Source organism: Theropithecus gelada, chromosome 5 (assembly GCF_003255815.1).
Source record: "Theropithecus gelada isolate Dixy chromosome 5, Tgel_1.0, whole genome shotgun sequence".
NCBI classification, from domain to species: domain Eukaryota; kingdom Metazoa; phylum Chordata; class Mammalia; order Primates; family Cercopithecidae; genus Theropithecus; species Theropithecus gelada.
This window is the reverse complement of record NC_037672.1, coordinates 162,386,468-162,406,436: the sequence shown is the minus strand read 5'-3', so window position 1 is coordinate 162,406,436 and position 19,969 is coordinate 162,386,468. Positions and strand designations below refer to the sequence as shown.

The window sequence follows — 19,969 nt, the reverse complement described above, 5'->3', positions numbered from 1 at the left end:
AAAAAAAAAAAAAAAAAAAAAAAAAAAAAAAAAAAAAAAACCTAAATAAAATGTCAGAAAATAGAAATGTATTTTTTTAAAATCTGCTCCAAAAGTTTACTTTTAGTATCCTATAAACAAAAAATTATCTTAAATCAAAATGACATTTAATAAAACTAATTATTCCAAATGCTTAAAGTACCTAATCTGCAACTTCAGAAGAATGGTTATTTGAATGCTTGAATATGCATATGGTCACAGAAGTGTCATTCTCATTAAAATCAGGGAAAAAGACATACTATGTAACAGTGTACCAGAAATTCTGTACTATTCAATTCTGCATATGAATAAATTATGATATACAAACTTAAAAATGTAAAGTACTAACACTATATACAAATTATATAGTACACTCAGAAAAAAAAAAAAACAGAAAAAATAAACTAGACATCACCTGTAAAATGGAGATGATAAAATAAATAAATAAACAAACAAACTGGACAGTCATTAAAAATCAGAGTTCAGCTAAAAGGCCAAAAACAAAACACTTATATGAAAAATAAATAGTTGTTTTACTCCAACAACAACAAGTTAAAAATATAATGAAATAATTTATCCACAGGTGCAATAAAATGTTGTTTGCATAGGAATGACTATAATGAGAAATATATCACCAATATTAACATAACTGCTATAATTTCCTGAGAAACAAAAGATATAAAATATTCACTTTTTTTCAGATTTATACTTTGGTGCATTTTCATTCAGAATAAAAAAGAGAATGTTTATTAAGTGATAACATGATATGAAGACCATCTAGAAGACAAACTGGTGGGAATAACAAAGCAAAGAAAATCATTAAAGAGATAAAATCTAAGAATAAGGGTGAGGATAATGCTAGCCCTTTGAGATATTAAGACGTAATCACACATATAAGGCTACAAAACTGAAAAAAAAATTAGGTGGCAAACAATTATGTATGCATATATCCCAGAAATAAGTTATTATATTTTTTATTTTCATATTTGATGAAAAGACATTCTAAATCTATGTTTAAAAATATTACCCAGTGAAGAAGTTTGGTTCAGTTGGCTAGCAACGCCGGGCACGGTGGCTCACACCTGTAATCCCAGCACTTTGGGAGGCCGAGGCGGGTGGATCAAGAGGTCAGCAGATCGAGACCATCCTGGCTAACACGGTGAAACCCCGTCTCTACTAAAAACGCAAAAAATTAGCTGGGCATGGTGGCGGGTGCCTGTAGTCCCAGCTACTCGGGAGGCTGAGGCAGGAGAATGACGTGAACCCAGAAGGCGGAGCTTGCAGTGAGCGGAGAGCGCACCACTGCACTCCAGCCTGGGTGACAGAGTGAGACTCCGTCTCAAAAAACAAACAAAACAATTGGCTAGCAACTTGCAGAATATAGTGTTTAGATTTTTAACTACCACCATACAATAAAGATTGGGTTGACTGGTTGGTTGATTGATTTTTGAAATGTTTGATGTAGTAGTTCCCAACTGGAGATTTGAATCAGAATCTCCTCTAGAGCTTTCTTCAGGTGCATGTATGTGCCTGGGGACCATTCTTGGACAAGTGAAAAGAATAGGAGTCTAATGCACAATGTGCAAAACCCCTTCTGCCACTGAAAGACACAGAATTGAGTTCAAATCCTGACTCTGCTATTAGGTGTGTGACTTTAGGAAACTGAAACTTGGTTTTGATGATCTTACATTTCCCCAATTATGAGAATGAAAATAATAACTATTTTAAAATGTTATTTTGAGGATTAAATAAAATGACTTACATAACGTACCTAGATTTCATGATTTTAATTCATTAAAAAATACACTGATACATGAGTTTGTTTCTCTGTCTAGAAAATCACATCTTTAAAAGTAAAACAAACTTCTATAATAAATTTAATTTTTTGCCTTCAGTTCTCAAGGGAAAAGGAGGAAGTATCACCACACACTCAGCTCCCAGCCTTTTACTTTACATATTTAAACTTAAAATGCAAAACTTAAGTCTTGAGCAAGTGTGGCTAAAAACCTAAGAGAGAAACAACAAAAATAGAGAAGAATCCAACATATTCAGTTACTATTTCTTCTAAAGAAGGAGAATGGAGCATCGAATATTTCTTATGCATGAAATCAAGACATATTCAGGCACATAGAAGAAATGCTTTAGTGACCTAGAAAAGGGTTGTAAAAACCCTGGCTTATTTGATTACTCAAGTGGCACACCACCAGAAGACCACGGAGTAAGTAGTTCTGAATTAAAATCTAAGCACAGAAAACTAGGTCCCAAACTATCAAAAAATGATTCCCAATTCTAAATGTTCAACCACATCTATTTTAAAACATTTATAATTTTTTTTCAAATTCTCTCATACCATTCCAAATGATTAGTTTTCTCTGCTATATTTTCTCAACTTTCAAATTAAAATTCTTTGCTTTAAAGTTAGCATTGTGATTTGTCATTTTCTATATCCCATTCCAAAAAAACTCTCCAATGGAAAAAAATGTTTAGCACATTCATTCAGTTAGAAAATTATCATTGCTACCTTAGCAACCTATTAACATCCTTGGGAGAATTCTTTCTTACATCAAAACTGTGGAAAGAACAGATTTAATACAAATTCAACTGCTTTTATGCAAAACAAAACACTTTTTATAATTTTGGTCACAATCTCTAAGTAAACAAAACTTCTCTTCTAATGGAATAACGCATCTCTCATTTCTATTATCCTGACACAAATACACACTTACTTAATATTCTGTTTCTGTACGATCACCCTTCCCTGTAATACTAGCGAAGAGTTTTAATTTTCCCCCAAAACCTCAAACTACAGATGGATAATTTTATAGACTTTGTGATTTCTAGCATAATCACTCCTCACTGAACACTTCCTGTCACCATCTGCCTCTTTTAAGGCCAAATAGGACTTTTCTTGGCTTGTTTATTTTTCTCCACAATCTGTTGTCTGACATTTTTCTCACCACCTTCCGGCCTTCTGTATTTTTGGATAGCTGCTCCAATCTGCACTCTTCCCACTCTTGTGTCTCCTGATTTTTCCAATGGGTCTTGAATGTCAATCAGTGGGCCGTTCTCATTCACCCAGAATGTGTTTGCTTTACCACTGGCTGGTGACATTTGCATTTTAAACAACACCCTAATTAAATTCCTGAGTCCATTACTCTGAATAACTACCTACATTCGTGTCATCTGTCTTAGAATAAAGACTTACAGGACAAAAAACTCTCAGTCCTCCTGTCAGAAATCAATTCCAAGAGTACGACATGAATTTGATCTTGAGGTCCTTCATAAGTTGCACTCAGTGAAATGCACCCACACAGAACAAAAACAAAAAAAGTAAGTCAGACTTTGTTAATACTGAACAGAAAATGACTAACGATTCTCAATTTTCTCATTCACTGTGAATTATTTATTAAGTACCCACCATGTTCCAGGCATGATTCCAGGGGCTGGAGATTTAATTTTTTTTTTTTTTAGACAGACAAAATATTAAAGTTGTAATAAAAGGAACTGAACTTAAGGCCCTAGACACTTTGGATGAATAAAATGGTAAGGCTTCACATTTATTCTGATATGATCTAGTTAACTTAGTGCTTTTTTCTACATCGCTTTCTCTGGGCTAAAATCATGATTCTAAATGAAATGCATTCTTTACCATCAAAAAAGACAAAGTTAATGATAACAAAAATTTACTACTAATAAATATTTGTGGAATGAAGGAATGAATGAATGGCTGCCAGTTCTACTGTTTGTAGTTTTACAATCCTAAAGTCAATTATAACTCTCTGAGCCTATTTCCTCATCTGTAAAATAGAAGTATAATTCCTGCTTCATTACATTGTTGAATGAAAAGAGATCATCTCTGTGAAGCCTGGACTCCTAGAAACTGCTCTATAATGAATAGCTCTGTCTCCAAATCAAAGGCAATTCAATAATATCAAGGGAATTATATTTAACTTAGTCCAAATATTTTTACATGGCTACACTTGACTTCTAGGAAATTTACTCATTTTTTTAAAGTCTAAAATAAGGATAATTGGACAGTTTCCCAATTTTTTTTTTTTTTTTTTTTTTTTTTTTTTTTTTTGAGACGGAGTCTCGCTCTGTCGCCCGGGCTGGAGTGCAGTGGCCAGATCTCAGCTCACTGCAAGCTCCGCCTCCCGGGTTCACGCCATTCTCCGGCCTCAGCCTCCCAAGTAGCTGGGACTACAGACGCCCGCCACCTCGCCCGGCTAGTTTTTTGTATTTCTTAATAGAGACGGGGTTTCACCATGTTAGCCAGGATGGTCTCGATCTCCTGACCTCGTGATCCGCCCGTCTCGGCCTCCCAAAGTGCTGGGATTACAGGCTTGAGCCACCGCGCCCGGCCCAGTTTCCCAATTTTTATAACCATCAACATCCTGTCTGCTGGCATTCCTCCACCCCACTCACCCATTCCTTCTTCCGCCCCCTAATCCATTCCATATTATTTTCTAGTCTAAGAAAATGGCTCTTTCTTTCTTCCCCTAAGCCCAGTGGTTTATTTGCATCTTTTGTAAATAAACCTTCCAGCTTTCTAAATAAAACCTAACCCCAGTCCTGCAAGATTACAGTGAAGAAAGTATCTCATAGGATGAAGAGAAGCTGGAGGTCAGAATTCTCTTTTTTTCTGAATTCCATTCATTCACGGACTCATTCACACATTCGAAAATATTTTCTGAGTCCCCGCTGTGTGCCAGGCACTGTCCAGGCTGATAAGAATACAGTGCTGAGAGAGACAGAGAAGGTCCCTGGTGCCACTGAGCTTATGGCATAACAGGATAAACAACTGCAAAACAGGTTGATGAGGAGGCATATGTGGGGCCACTGTACCATCTAGGACAAATCCATATAACCCAGGCCGGGTGAATCAAGAAGGCGGAGCCCCTACTGTGAAATCTAGTAATTGAGAAGAAGATAACCAGGCAATGAAGGGGAAGACCAGTCCAAGCAGAGGAAACGGCACGTGCAAAACCTGGCATGAGCAGAGTTTGGGGGCTCTGGAGATCAAGCAAGTCATGTTGAAGAGCCTGAACTGTCTACTGCATATTCTCCCTTTGCTGATTTCTATTGTGTTATCCTAAAGCCTTCAGCACCCTTTTGTGTAAGTGCCTCAGCCTGCCATGAGCTACACTACTGGAAATTTAAAACAATATTTTGTGTCTCCCCTAGGGGCCAGAGCATTAAGGGGAGCAGTGCCCCCACCCCTAGCTAGCCCAATAGTGGCAGTGGTCACCGCCCAGAACCCCTAGAGGGGCGGGTGAATGAATTAAGGGTAGGCAGAATCAGGGCCAGAGGCTCGGTGAAGACCCTCCCATGTGCCTTCTCCCTCCATCGCCAAGCTTAGAAGATTGGGTGAAACTTTATTAAGGAGGCCACAAAGCTTCCCTACACCTTACTTCAGGGCAATGCCTTTGTCTCAGTTACTGTTAGGGTTGAGTTGGCACAGGAGTAGGGAAGTAGCTGAGCTGGCAGGGGAGTGCAGGTGGGAAGATTCCTTGTGTGGTCTGGGTCTTAAGTTTTTAAAAAAAAGTTAACGCCATGCCTAGAACTGCAGAACCCAAGGCCAGCTTCTAATGCCCTGTTTTATAGTTAGTGTTTACCTCTGGGGGATCTAGATCCTAAAGAAAACTAAACTAAACAAACAAAAAAAATCTGTGCCATTCTTGGACTGCGCACAAAAACATACATTCATTCTCCCGTATTACCTAAAAAGAAGACACAGGACTTCTATATATGTGACAAATATATATATGCACCATAACTGTGTACTACACAAATAGGTATTGTATGTATGTAATAGATGTACTGTATATACTATATATGTACTAGACAAACATAAATATGCTATATATGTGACAAATATAACGTAACACATCACTATATAAATGTATTTGTATTAATTTTGATCTCTATATTTCTACATCATTTAAATTATACACTTGAGCTACAAAATAATTAGGTGAATAGGTGAAGTAATTAGAGAATAAAAGCGAGACATGGAATATATAATAAGTGTTTACCAAAAAGCTTTTACTCATAGTGAAAATTTAAGTATTAGTCATTATTAATTGTCCCAAAGCATATTTTAAAGGAAAATAATACTAAGCAAATATTAAAGATTGTGGTGGCACCTCCTCTGAGCAGGAGGAGCTGCTTTCATTTTGCTGTATTTAATCCAAATGATAAAAGAATTTAATAAAATTACCCTCTAGGTAGCAGTAGTTTTAAAAAACAAACCAAATCCGTTCTGACACAGTAGCTCTCCAGAGAATAACAGTAGATCCTACAAATGACAGAGGAAGACACTCACCTCATCTGCTGCCCCCATATAGAGAGAAACAGATTAACTCAATGCCATGGAATCCTGGAAAGATCATTCTCCAAAGGTTTTTCCACCACTCAGAAGGTCAGTGATCTAGAGATATTTTGGGGACCGGCACTATTAACATTTTCATTAATTATATCTATTTATGATTTGTCAGCAGCAAGGCTAAGGATGAGATAATTAAAGATTCAAAACCAATGTCTTATTCAAACATACTCATTTGGAATTAATTTATAATAATGAGGTGATTATGAGGAAACTCATTCATCTAGTGCTAATTATTATTTTTTTTTAAATAATGGCTGTTTTTCCAATCTGGCATTTTGTAATATCACTAAAGTTCACTTCAAAATGCAAATATATCCTAAGACAATAACCAGCTGCCCCTGCAGTCATGTGAGGTGGCACTTCTCAAGCTCAATTTGGTTTCTGGATGCATTCCTCTAAATTATTTTATATATACACTGTAAATAAGTACATATGTGTATATATGTAAATATATATGTGTGTGTGTATGTGTGTATATATATATTACTTTATCTCTATATCTACATTATCCAGGATACTTTGGCACAACATTTCTTAAGTCAAATTGTGTAGGCCAGTGAATATTCATCAAACTACCTTACAGATGGAGCCAAGTGGCCTACAAGAGAATACTGCTAAGGCTGTTAACACATAGAATTTATGCAAGAGAATATTCTAAGCTTCCTGATTGCATCACTGTTTTAATTTTTTCTTACATTAAAAACCATGCTTAGAATCCTAACAAATTTTATTTTTCCAACATTTGAATTTAAGGTGTGTACAAGTATACTCCGACTCTATAAACTTACCCTTCTTTAAAGCGGATCATCCTATTCATCATAAGATTATTAAAAATGTATACCTTTGTTTTTATTTGCCATAAAAAAACTTTCTTTGGAATAAGAGATTTTTATTCAAAGAGGCAGAACTGTTTTCAAGATAAATCCAATCTGATCAATCTGACAGATTAAGACTCTTTTCAATAGTAATTCCTCAAATTATTTAAATAATTTATGAAACAGTAAAGGCTTAAAAGCCTTAAAAGTTCTAGACCCTTCATGGATTTTATTTTTGGTATATTATTGCAGGAAAATACATATAAATCTTTTGAGAAAAATGACAAAACCAAGAATTTTTTCCCCAGTATGCTATAAGTGAGCTCAGTAAATGTTTCAAAGTGAACGATTTTTCTTGTCCATATTAAAATAGAATACTCCTCAAATGCTATTAATAATTTAACTTAGAATAGAATCATAAATATGCATGAATGGAAGATCACTTCCTCTATCCCCATGCTCAGAAGACCTTTGACTAAGCATTTCCACAAAGATAAACAGCTGCCCAATTATCAGGTATCTCCAGGTACGTCGATGCCAGAGGCTCTGAGAAAAAGAACAGGCTTACGTGACATCTTTTGTGACCTCTTGAGCTGTGTTGGTTGTCCCCTCCTCTGTGTTCCTGTGCATGCCTGTAACACAACTCCTAGCATGTGCCTTAATTATCTATTTACACATCAGTTTCTCACACAAAAGTTTCCAAAGCACTTTAGTGATCCTTGCTTTTTATTTGAGAAAGTAAGCTCAGAAAAGTTAAGTAACTTGCCTGAAGCCTCAAAGGTAGTATGTGATAAAGCCAGAATTCAACTAAGAGCTATCTGAGTCCAAAGCCCCTCGAATTCTCCATCACACACTGTTTCTGCCTCAAATATGGCATCACTCCTAATGAAGCTGGTGTCCAAAACATGCCTGCTAATTGACTACATGTGTGAATGCCTTACATGTACCAATGCCTTACATGTACATGTTCTGGGTCACCATGCTGGGTACTGGAGAGAACTGTGCGAACAAGATTCCCGTTCTCTCTTCCCCAATTCTTCGCTTCAGACCCAGCATCACATGGTTTCCGGGCCCGTGGACTCAGGGAAAGTGGGGGTGGACATGCAATTACAACACACTGTAGAGACATGGCATCAAGGTAGAGATTTAAAAGAACGGACAAGAATAGCCACTTAAGAAGGTTAGAGTAAGGCCGGGCGCAGTGGCTCAAGCCTGGAATCCCAGCACTTTGGGAGGCCGAGACGGGCGGATCACGAGGTCAGGAGATCGAGACCATCCTGGCTAACATGGCGAAACCCCGTCTCTACTAAAAAATACAAAAACTAGCCGGGCGAGGTGGCGGACGCCTGTAGTCCCAGCTACTTGGGAGGCTGAGGCCGGAGAATGGCGTGAACCCGGGAGGCGGAGCTTGCAGTGAGCTGAGATCTGGCCACTGCACTCCAGCCTGGGCGACAGAGCGAGACTCTGTCTCAAAAAAAAAAAAAAAAAAAAAAAAAAAAGGTTAGAGTAAGAAGAAAGAGGGGAAGAAAAGAATGTTGAGGCCGGTGAACCGGCATATACAACATGTGAGAGACAAGAAAGAGATGCTTTGTTAAAATGAGAAAAGCCCTGTAGAGCTAGGGCTCAGAGAGTGCAAGTGTGACGCTGCAGAGGTATGCAGGGACCTGGCCAGAAGAATCTGAAGCGCATGCTGAGAAGTCTAGGTTTGATCCTAGGTGGGACAGTGAGCAACTGCACGGAGTTAAGCAGAGGAACATTACAGACCTTGTGTTTGAGAAAATCACTGGTTATAATGGTGCAAAAAGAAATGGAGTGCATGGCTGATTAGAGGCTGGGAAGCCAATGATTGCAGCATTGAAGAGGTGAAGATGATGACTCGAGAACTTCTTCCCAGCATACGAATTTAAATAGATCACTGTTTAATTTTTGAACATGTTCATATTTTTTAAATGTGAATAAACATACCTTTCCCACCTCCCTCAGAGGGTTAGTTTTTAAGATAAGGTGCACAGTGGCAATGCCGCCTGCCTGAGACAGGACTGTGTGGTGCTAAGAGCACAGGCTCTGGAATGAGAGTCTGGATTTCAAACCTTACTCCCCCATTCCTGACTATGAAAACTCTGAGCAAGTAACGCAACTCTTCTGTGCCTCAGTTTCCTAATCTGTAAAATACAGATAATAATGGTAACTGATTCATAGGCTTTATTGAGAGGACTTAATAAAATAATGCCTGTTTATTTATTGTCTTATTTAAAATAATGCCTGTTTTATTTATTGTCTTATTTCCAGCATCTAGAATTTTTCCTGGTATGTAGTAAGTGCTTACTAATATTAGTATTTATTTGAAAAGTATAAAGGATTATGTAATTGTAAGGTGTCAACATAACTAAAAAAGGCATTTAACATCTACAACTTTCCCACCACCAAAAAAAATCATATTTTTAAAAATCCACAATCCCTCAAGAACATATCTGTTCTTATAAACATGAAGGTAAGTTTGCAACTTTCTCTTTTGTTTCTTCCTCAACTTTTCCATGATGTGTTTTATCCTTTCAAACAAAACCTCTTCTGTTTAACACATTTGTAAACCCCAACTTTCAGGCTGGCTGGGGCCCAAATGCCTTCTAAACATCACTGAATCCTGCTCTGCCTGTAGACAGAGGCTGTTCCAGTGTACAAGTTGTGCTTGGGTATAGCTTGGCACATTTGAAAGACCAAAATAGTTACCAATGGTTACAAAAATTACGGTTCTCTCGTGGAAGGAAAGCACTGTCATTTTAAAGAGATGCTTTCCTCCTCCTGGAGGAATGTAGAGACTCTCTGGCCCCCACTACCCTTCTCCCCATTCCTTCTGGGAAAAGGTTTTCTCCTCCATCACCAGCCGCAGGCGTAGTGCTTCAATGGGCAGAACCAGAATCCACTGAACGACTTACCATACACAGTAACAAGAGCATACTTTTCACCTTTGAATTTTTGTGTTTTTTTATTGCATTAATCATTTGATCAGATAAAGCAGATCTGTTTGCCATGTGCCCTACATTCTACAGGTGTTGAGGTCTCCATGAGAAAACTCCCTCAAGCGCATCACAGGGTTTCCATGTGAGCTATGACAAATTAGAAATCAAGTGGCCATACTTAAAAGGGAGGCAAAGCTGGTTTCCATCTTTATTCAATGGAGAGTGAAAAGGAGAAGCAGCATTCATTGATAAAGGCTATTCCTGGCCAATTATTTAGCAACTGGTATGACACTGATTTACCAACTGTCTAGAATGTCAAGTGTACCTACCAGGTGGTAACTGTGAGCTCTGTAGAATGACATAAACTAAACAAAACAAGGGATCAGGGAAGGAGGAAGGGCAAAGAGTAGGAGGGAGAAAGAAAGGAAGAGGGATGGAGGGCAGGAGGATTGGAAAAGAAAAAGTTGTATAGCTTAGTTTGACCAAAAGTCAATTTTTAAATAAACAAGTACTAATAGCACCTCTCTTATGCGACTAAAAAAGCTCCCTTTCCAACAATGCTTTTTTGTTTTAATTAATACTTTCTTTCCACAGAGGAGAAAAAAAGGAAAAAATATTCCCTCTGGAGAGGAGAAAGAGGCCAACTATCAGAAACAATGAGCTAGATTTTTATCTTAAGTCATACTGTGCTCAAGACCCTCTAGGTAATTTTGAAATAATCACTTCCCTATTTCCTTTAGCACTGGAAAGACTATGTAAATGTCCTCCATTCAGCATGCTCTCTTGTCTTGGATTTATCTACTAATATAGTCGTGAAATTACCTTTGACATCCCCTGAAACCTGGCTTTCTGCTAGATTGCCATCCTTCATCCTCAGATCCTGAAACATCCATAGAAAGGGAACCCCAAAGTGCAAGTGCACACACACCCACCCACACATAAGCACACCCACACACACACACACACCCCCACACACACAAACACACACAAACACACACACAAACATACACACAAACACACACACATACACACACACACGAACACACCCCCACACACACAAACACACAGCCTTTCTGCCTTCCTAAATCTAAAAGGTATAGCAGCACCATAAATTAAAAGAAAAGAAAATTAATTTTGAGCAAAATTTTCTCGTTCTCTAATCTAATATCAGGTTTCAGTTAGATATTAATATTTAAAATATCTTCGAATACATTATTCTACCTTCCATTTGAGGAAAGCAACAAATGTAAACACAAATATGGTCCCCTTTCCTTTGTAACCTTTCTTTTCTTTCCATTTTTTAATAGCTGCAAACTTACAGGACTTCTGCCTTTTAAATCAAGTATTACTAAATTTCTATTTCAGCACCTTCTGGGATGACAAGATTCCAAATATGTAATAAAAATAAACTGCCATTAATAGCTAGGTCTTTGGCAGAGTTACTGGCCTGTTTTGTTTACTTACCCAGTGCCAGTGTGATTTTCTACTTTGGGCACAGCTGTGAACAAGACTATTAATAATCAGGCTTCATCAAAAAGGAGTCAGTTCCTAGCTCTGTAATTCAATCATTTTTTAATCTTTTACAAATCGAAGTTGTTCTGAGTGAGTTGTTCACATAGTTGAAGATTGACCTATTAAAATCTCTGATTTTTTTTCAGTCTCCCTCTGTCACCCAGGTTACAGGGCAGTGGCCTGATCTTGACTCACTGCAAACTGTGCCTCCCGGGTTCCATCGATTCTCCTGCCTCAGCCTCCCAAGTAGCTGGGACTACAGGCACCTGTCACCACACCCAGCTAATTTTTGTATTTTTAGTAGAGAAAGGGGTTTCACCACGTTGGCCATGCTGGTCTCAAACTCCTGACCTCAGGTGATCCACCCACCTTGGCCTCCCAAAGTGCTGGGATCATAAGTGTGAGCCACTGCACCTGGCCTCTGTTTTTTTGTTTGTTTGTGGTTTGTTTTTTTTTTTAAACCTGTGTGGTTTATAAATAAAACTACTTCAGAAAGAGGGCGACTGGCACACAATCCTGAGAGCCTGTAAACCCCATCAACACTAGGCCTGCAAGGAAATGTTACAGAATTCAACAAGATGAAGGGTCCTCCTGAATGAGCACAAAGTAAGCATAAATAAAGTATAGTATAAAATAATTTAATAAAGACTGGCTCATCCTAGTTTGTTCCAGGATAAGGTCACCACAGTATTTCACAGTTTCTTAGAAAAGCATTGATATACTGCTATTATTGATCTTTTCTTCATCAAGATTTCATTTGTACACTGAAAGACTCAGAGTTAAAAAAAAAAAAAAAAGTCATCAAGTTAAATCCATTATTTATTTTAGTCTCTCTCACAAGTGGCATCGATTTACTGAACCCTGACTGTGGGATATAAGCATGAGTGGAGAACGGACGCCATGGCTCAGCCTGTAATCCCAGCACTTCAGGAGGCTGAGGCGGGTGGATCACTTGAGGCCAAGAGTTCGAGACCAGCCAGGCCAACATGGGGAAACCCTGGCTAAATACAAAAATTAGCCAGGCATAGTAGCACACACCTATAATCCTAGCTACTGGGGAGACTGAGACACAAGAATCACTTGAACCCTGGAGGCAGAGGTTGCAGTGAGCCGAGATCACACCATTGCACTCCAGCTGGGCAACACAGGGAGACTGCGTGGGTGAAAAATTTTAACCAGCCTCACTCCCATTACTTTCCTGCATTCAGTGTCATAATCTGACACTTAAGTGCTCTCTCTGCATGTCCCACATCAACCATTCTGGAACCACCACCCACTCCACTATATACTTGCTTATGTGCTCGAGAGCTTAGCTGCTCTAGGCATACTTGTGACCAAACAAATGTTAAGAGAGACAGTTGCTGTCTGATTTCACCAGACGGAGGTAAATGCTTGAGATTATCCATAAACGAATCCATTCCACAATGTCTCCTGCAGAAACTTTTTTTAATATTCTAATCAAAATTACTGTTGTCTTCCTCTATGCACACTTAGCCCTTTGTCACTACTATTGACTTTATATTATTCTCTCTGTGTCTCCCCCCACCCCAAATGAAGACTCTTCGAGTATCAGGAACATAGGGGAACCATCACAGTGCATTATGATGGCTCTCACAGTGTGGCCCCTGAACCAGTGGCATCAGAATCCCTGAGAACTTGTCAGAAAAGCAAAATTTCAGGCCCTGCCACAGACCTACCGAATCTAACTCTAGGGGTGGGACCCCAGCAACCAGTGTTTTAACAAGCCCTACAGGTGATCCTGACGCAGGCTCAAAATTGAGAACCACTGGTATATTGAAATAAGTATGGGTTTTGGAAGCAGATAACCTAAGGCTTTTAAATTCCTACTGTGCCCCTTATTAGCCAATGACATTAATCAAGTAGTTTGCTATCTTTGAGTTGCCTCTACTCACTTATGAAATTCATGACTTGTGAAAATATGCTTAGGGGTGGATGCTTTTTTAAATAACAGTCTTTTCAGTAAGTTGTGCTGGGGCAATGGGATACCCACCTGCAAAAGAAGGAAAGTGGACCCTCTACCTATCCGATAAAAAAGTTAACTCAAAATGGATTAAAGATTTAAATGTGAGAGTTAAAGCTATAACACTCTTAGAAGAAAACGTAGGTGTAAATCTTTGTGACCTTAAATTAGGCAATGGTTTTTTAGATATGACACAAACAGCACAAGAAACACAAGAAAAATACATAAATTGGACCACATCAAAATGTAAAACTTCTCTACTTGAAAGGACAGTATCAAGAAAATAAGAAGACAACCCACAGAATGGGAGAACATTTTTGCAAATCGTGTATCTGATAAGGGACTTGGTTCCAGGATACATAGGGAGCTCTTACAACTCAACAATAATAAGACAAATTGCCCAATTTAAAATGAATAGATAGCCCCAGGTGCAGTGCCACATGCCTGTTGTCTCAGCTACTTGGGAGGCTGAGGTGAGAGGATCCCCAGAGCCCAGGAGTTTGAGACACAGCAGAACTCTGTCTCTTAAAAATAAAAAAAAGTTGGGTCAGGCACAGTGGCTCACGCCTGTAATCCCAACATTTTGGGAGGCTGAGGCGGGTGGATCTCCTGAGGTCAGGAGTTCAAGACCAGCCTGGCCAACATGGCAAAACCCCATCTCTACTAAAAAATAAAAAAATTAAAAATTAGCCAGGCATGGTGGCAGGTACCTGTAATCCCAGCTACTCAGGAGGCTGAGGCAGAGAACTGCTTGAACCTGGGAGGTGGAGGTTGCAGTGAGCCAAGATCACACCACTGCACTCCAGCCTGGGCAACAGAGTGAGACTCCATCTCAAAAAAAAAAAAAAGAAAAAAGAAAAGAAAAGAAAAAATTGGAGCCTGGCATGATGCTTGTAATCCCAGCAATCCACTTGAGTTACTTGGGAGGCTGAAGTGGGAGAATCCCTTGAGCCTGGGAATTCGAGACCAGCCTGGGCAACATAGCCGGATCCCATCTCAAAAAAAAAAAAAAAAAAAAAAAGACTGGAAGTGTCTCCAAAGAAGATATATATATGGTCAATAAGCACATGAAAAGATGCTTAATATCATTAGCCATCAGGGAAATGCAAATCAAAACAACATTAAAATATCACCTCACACCCAGTAGAATGGCGATAATCAAAACGACAGCAAAAAACAAGTTGGCGAGGATATAGAGAAATTGGAGCCTTTGTACACTGCCGATGGGAATGTAAATGGTGCAGCCATTCTGGAAAACAGTCTGGCAGTCCCTGAAAATATTAAACAAAGAATTGTAATATGACCCAGCAATTCCAGTGCTAGGTACGTACCCAAAAGAAATAAAAACACATACCCACACAAAAACTTGCACATGAGTGCCATAGCAGCCTTGTTCATGACAGTCAAAAAATGGAAACAACCCAGATGTCTATCAATGGATGAATGGAAAAACAAAATATGGTAAATCCACATAATGGAGTACTAATACATGCTACAACATGGGTGAGCCTTGAAAGCACTATGCTAAGTTGAAGGAGTCAGCCACAAAAGACCACATATTGCACAATTTGATGTATATGAAATGTCTAGAATAAGCAAATCTATGGAGACAAAAAGTAGATTAGTCTGGTTGCCTAGAGTTGTTGGAGCAGGATTGGGAGGAAATGGGAAAATGAGGAGTAACTGCTAACGGGTACGGGGTTCTTTCTGAGGTGATGATATAGATGTTCTACAATTGTGGGGATGGCTGCACAACACTGTGGATATACTATAAACCATTGAATTTTACTTTTAATTGTGTGAACTATTTGGTATGTGAATTCTATCTCAATAAAGCTGCAACTAAATAAAATGACCACAAAGATTTTCAGCCATTAAATATTAAAATATTTAATAAAAGAGGCAAGTTTTAGGAGGGAGCTTAAGAACAGTACAACTCTGAAATCTGAGGAAAAAACCCTGAAGTCAGTTCATTTGTATTCTCCTTGGTTATGATAAATCAGAAAAGCCAATACAGAAGGTAAGAATGAAATTAAAGAGAAGCGCTCTCCACTGCTGTTCTCTTCAGCTCAACATGGTGGCCTACCAGGCAACTGGCAGCCTCAGCCGCTTCTCTGCCTTCAGGATCCCCCGCTCCCGAGGTTATGTATGCTGCCATTTTACAGGGTCCTCTGCTTTGATGACCACAACCCATATTAACTATGGAGTCAAAGGGGACGTGGCAGTTATTTGAATTAACTCTCCCCATTCAAAGGTAAAAACACTGAATAAACAAAGAGCTGCATTCAGAGTTCACAGAAGTTATGGATGAAATCTGGGCTAGTGATCAAATCAGAAGTGTCATCCTTATCTCATCAAAGCCAGGCTGCTTTACTGTAGGTGCTGATATCAACATGTTAGCCACTTGCAAGACCCCTCAAGAAGTAACACAGATATCACAAGAAGCACCGAGAACATTTGAGAAATTGAAAAGTCCACAAAGCCTGTTGTGACTGCCATCAGTGGATCCTGCCTGGGAGGAGGACTTGAGTTTGCCATTTTATGCCAATACAGAATAGCAACAAAAGACAGAAAAAACAGTATTAGGTGCTCCTGAAGTCTTGCTGGGGATCTTACCAGGAGCAGGAGGTGCACAAAGGCTGCCCAAAATGGTGGGTGTGCCTGCTGCTTTTGACATGATGCTGACTGGTAGAAACATTCATGCAGACAGGGCAAAGAAAATGGGACTTGTTGACCAATTGGTGGAATCCCTGGGACCAGGACTAAAACTTCCAGAGGAACAGAAAATCAAATACCTAGAAGAAGTCACAATTACTTTTGCCAAAGGACTAGCTGATAAGATCTCTCTAAAGAGAGACAAGGGATTGGTGGGAAAATTGACAGTGTATGCCATAACTATTCCATTTGTCAGGCAACAAATCTACAAAACAAGTGGAAGAAAACGTGTGAAAGCAGACTAAAGGGCTTTATCCTGCACCTCTGAAAATAATTGATATGGTAAAGACTAGAATTGAGCAAGGAAGTGATGCTGGTTATCTCTCTGAATCTCAGAAATTTGGAGAGCTTGTAATGACCAAAGAATCAAAGGCCTTGATGGGATTCTACCATGGTCAGGTCCTGTGCAAGAAGAATACATCTGGAGCTCCACAGAAGGAAGTTAAGCATCTGGCTATTCTTGGTGCAGGGATGATGGAAGCAGGCATCACCCAAGTCTCCATGGATAAGGGGCTAAAGACTATACTTAAAGATGCCACACTCACTGGGCTAGGCCGAGGACAGCAACAAGTGTTCAAAGGACTGACTGACAAAGTGAAGAAGAAAGCTCTAACATCATTTGAAAGGGATTCCATCTTCAGCAACTTGACTGGGCAGTTTGATTACCATGGGTTTTAAAAAGACCAACATGGTGATGGACACTGTGTTTGAGGACCTTAGTTTTAAGCACAGAGTGCTAAAGGAAGTAGAAGCGGTGACCCTAGATCACTGTGTCTTTGCCAGTAACATATCTGCTCTCCCAATCAGTGAAATTACCGCTATCAGCAAAAGACCTGAGAAGGTGATTGGCAGGCACTACTTCTCTCCTGCGGACAAGAGGCAGCTGCTGGAGATGATCACAACCGGGAAGACTTCCAAAGACACCAGTGCCTCAGCTGTAGCAGTCCGTCTCAAGCAGGGGAAGGTCATCATTATGGTTAAGGATGCACCTGGCTTCTATACCACCAGGTGTCTTGCACCCATGATGTCTGAAGTCATCCGAATCCTCCAGGAAGGAGTTGACCCGAAGAAGCTGGATTCCCTGACCACAAACCTTGGCTTTCCTATGGGTGCCGCCACACTGGTGGATGAAGTTGGTGTGGATGTAGCGAAACATGTGGCGAAAGATCTGGGCAAAGCCTTTGGGGAGCAGTCTGGAGGTGGAAACCCAGAACTGCTGACACAGATGGTGTCCAGGGGCTTTCTAGGTCACAAGTCTGGGTAGGGCTTTTCCATCTGTCAGGAGGGTGTGAAGAGTAAGAATTTGAATTCTGACATGGACAGTATTTTAGCAAGTCTGAAGATGCCTCCTAAGTCTGAAGTCTCCTCAGATGAAGACATCCAGTTCTGCCTAGTGACAAGATTAGTGAGTGAGGCAGTCATGTGCCTGCAAGAGGGGACCTTGGCCACACCTGCAGAGGGAGACACTGGAGCCATCTTTGGGCTCAGCTTCCCACCTTGTCTTGGAGGGCCTTTCCGCTTTGTGCATCTGTATGGCACCCAGAAGATAGTGGACAGGCTCAAGAGGTATGAAGCTGCCTATGGAAGAGTTCACCCCATGCCAGCTGCTAGTTGACCACACTAACAGCCCTAACAAGAAGTGTTACCAGTGAGCAGGCCTCATGCCTCACTCAGTCAGTGCACTAACCCCAGCTTCCGGCAGAGGTGGTTCTCCACCAGAGTGGCGTCTAGATTTATCAGAGTTACGAGAAAGAAGACAAACTCCGGCATTGGGTTTGCTCCCTGATTAAAGTGCCTTCAGCCAAGATCATCTCTCCCTCCTGGTGAAGTCTGACTGTGAATTAGAGTTAGCACTTCCTAGTGGAAGGTGGAAGCCCCTGTGCTCATTGTATAAGCCCTGAGGCCTAGAGTGGCAGCCAAGAGCTGTCTGGAGCCATCTCTCTCCCTGTTCCTCCCAGGAAGCCAGGGTGGCCAGGGGTGGCGAGGGCAATTCTGCACCCAGCCAAACATGTAACAATAAAAACCAAACTCTGTTAAAAAAAAAAAAAAAAGAATGAAATTAAAAACATGAATTACAACAGGCTTTCAACATCCTCTTTTTATGTTGTTAGCAAGCCAGAAAACACATTCCCCATGGCATATGTTACAATTTAAATTTCGTTCAACAATTAAATCATTGTCACATTAATAGTGGTAGTAGGATTTTAGAGCTGGGGCCCCAGTGATTATCTATTCCAACTTCCAGATTTTACAAAAATAGACTGCTCTAACATTTTTCATACAACTCCATACAGCTTCCCCATCAGTGTGCAGACGTTAATTTTTGCTTAACGTAATTCTAATAAACTGTTTTCTGGAACATGTGTTTCAGCCTCAAAAATATGATTTTTTTAAAAATTTCTTACACTGTCTTTTCACATTTTAGTTAACATAAACCTTTCTTTGTTTCAATGAGAGGTAGCGATGCTTTCCTTTGTGATACACACATCATAAAACAGTCGCCTTCAGCTTTTGTTTTTTAATAGCTTGCTTACATAAGTTTTACAGAGCTATGAAAGAATCAAATAGCAATCAAAATATTCTTCATAATCATCATCAATTTCTAGTTGATTCCCAGTGTTAACTTTTTCAATCTGAGTTCAAAATTTGGTGTGCCTGCGTTTTAATTCAGGGCCAGATATTTCCCAGTGTTCGATTGTTTCAAATCCAGAAAAAGAGAAGAGGAGTCTGGCATTTTACATTCCAGATTTCAAAACAACTATTTCCAAAGAAAAAATATCTTAAAATATTTTTTAAAAACAAAGGTAGTTTTCTCATTTCTGTTTTTCTACTTGCCACATTCTTCAGGTTTTCGTATTGACTCCTCTTCGGGGGAAGAGTAAATCTTTTTGTGACATATTTGTCACAAAAAGTGTATATTTTAATTTACATGGTGCATTGGGCCATTTTTGCATTACTATAAAGAAATACTGGTGACTGAGTAATTTATAAAGAAAAGAAGTTTAATTGGCTCACGGTTCTGCAGGCTGGACAAGAACGATGCTGGCATCTACTCGGCTTCTGGGGAGGCCTCAGGGAGCTCTCACTCATGGTAGAAGCAGAAGCATGCACGTTACATGGAGAGAAAGGTAGTAAGGCGGGGGAGGTGCCACACACTTAATCAGATCTCGTGAGAACTCACACCAGGGGATGGCGTCAAGTCATTCATGAGGAGTCTGCCCCCATGATCCACACACCTCCCGACAGGACCCATCTCCAACACTGGGCATTACATGTTAACGTGAGATTTGTTCAGGGACAGATATCCAAACTATTTCACAAGGTGTCATGTAACAGGCCAGAATCACTAGAAACACCAACATCCTTTAAGACTGAATTATGCATCTCAATAATTCTATGTAACTATAGGAATAATATAGGTTATAAATGGGACCCAGTCATTTACAAAATTCATTCACAGATCTGAAGAGGTAAATGATCATCTAAGCAAATACTGATAGAGTCAGGCTGAAAATGTTGGCCACTATTATTATTAGCACATTTCCTTCTCTTTCACAAATAAAAATCGAACAAAACAGTAGTG

At 39.5% G+C, this 19,969-nt stretch overlaps 1 protein-coding gene and 1 pseudogene across 2 annotated transcripts in view; one reads left to right on the top strand and one right to left on the bottom strand.

Moving 5' to 3' along the window:
- The window catches only part of CPE (carboxypeptidase E), a 121,827-nt gene that overhangs the window by 78,371 nt on the left and 23,487 nt on the right, over positions 1–19,969 (bottom strand). The window lies entirely within an intron of this gene.
- Positions 15,712–18,038, top strand: LOC112624225 (annotated as a pseudogene). The gene has a single exon (XR_003119369.1). The product of XR_003119369.1 is annotated as a trifunctional enzyme subunit alpha, mitochondrial pseudogene (transcript).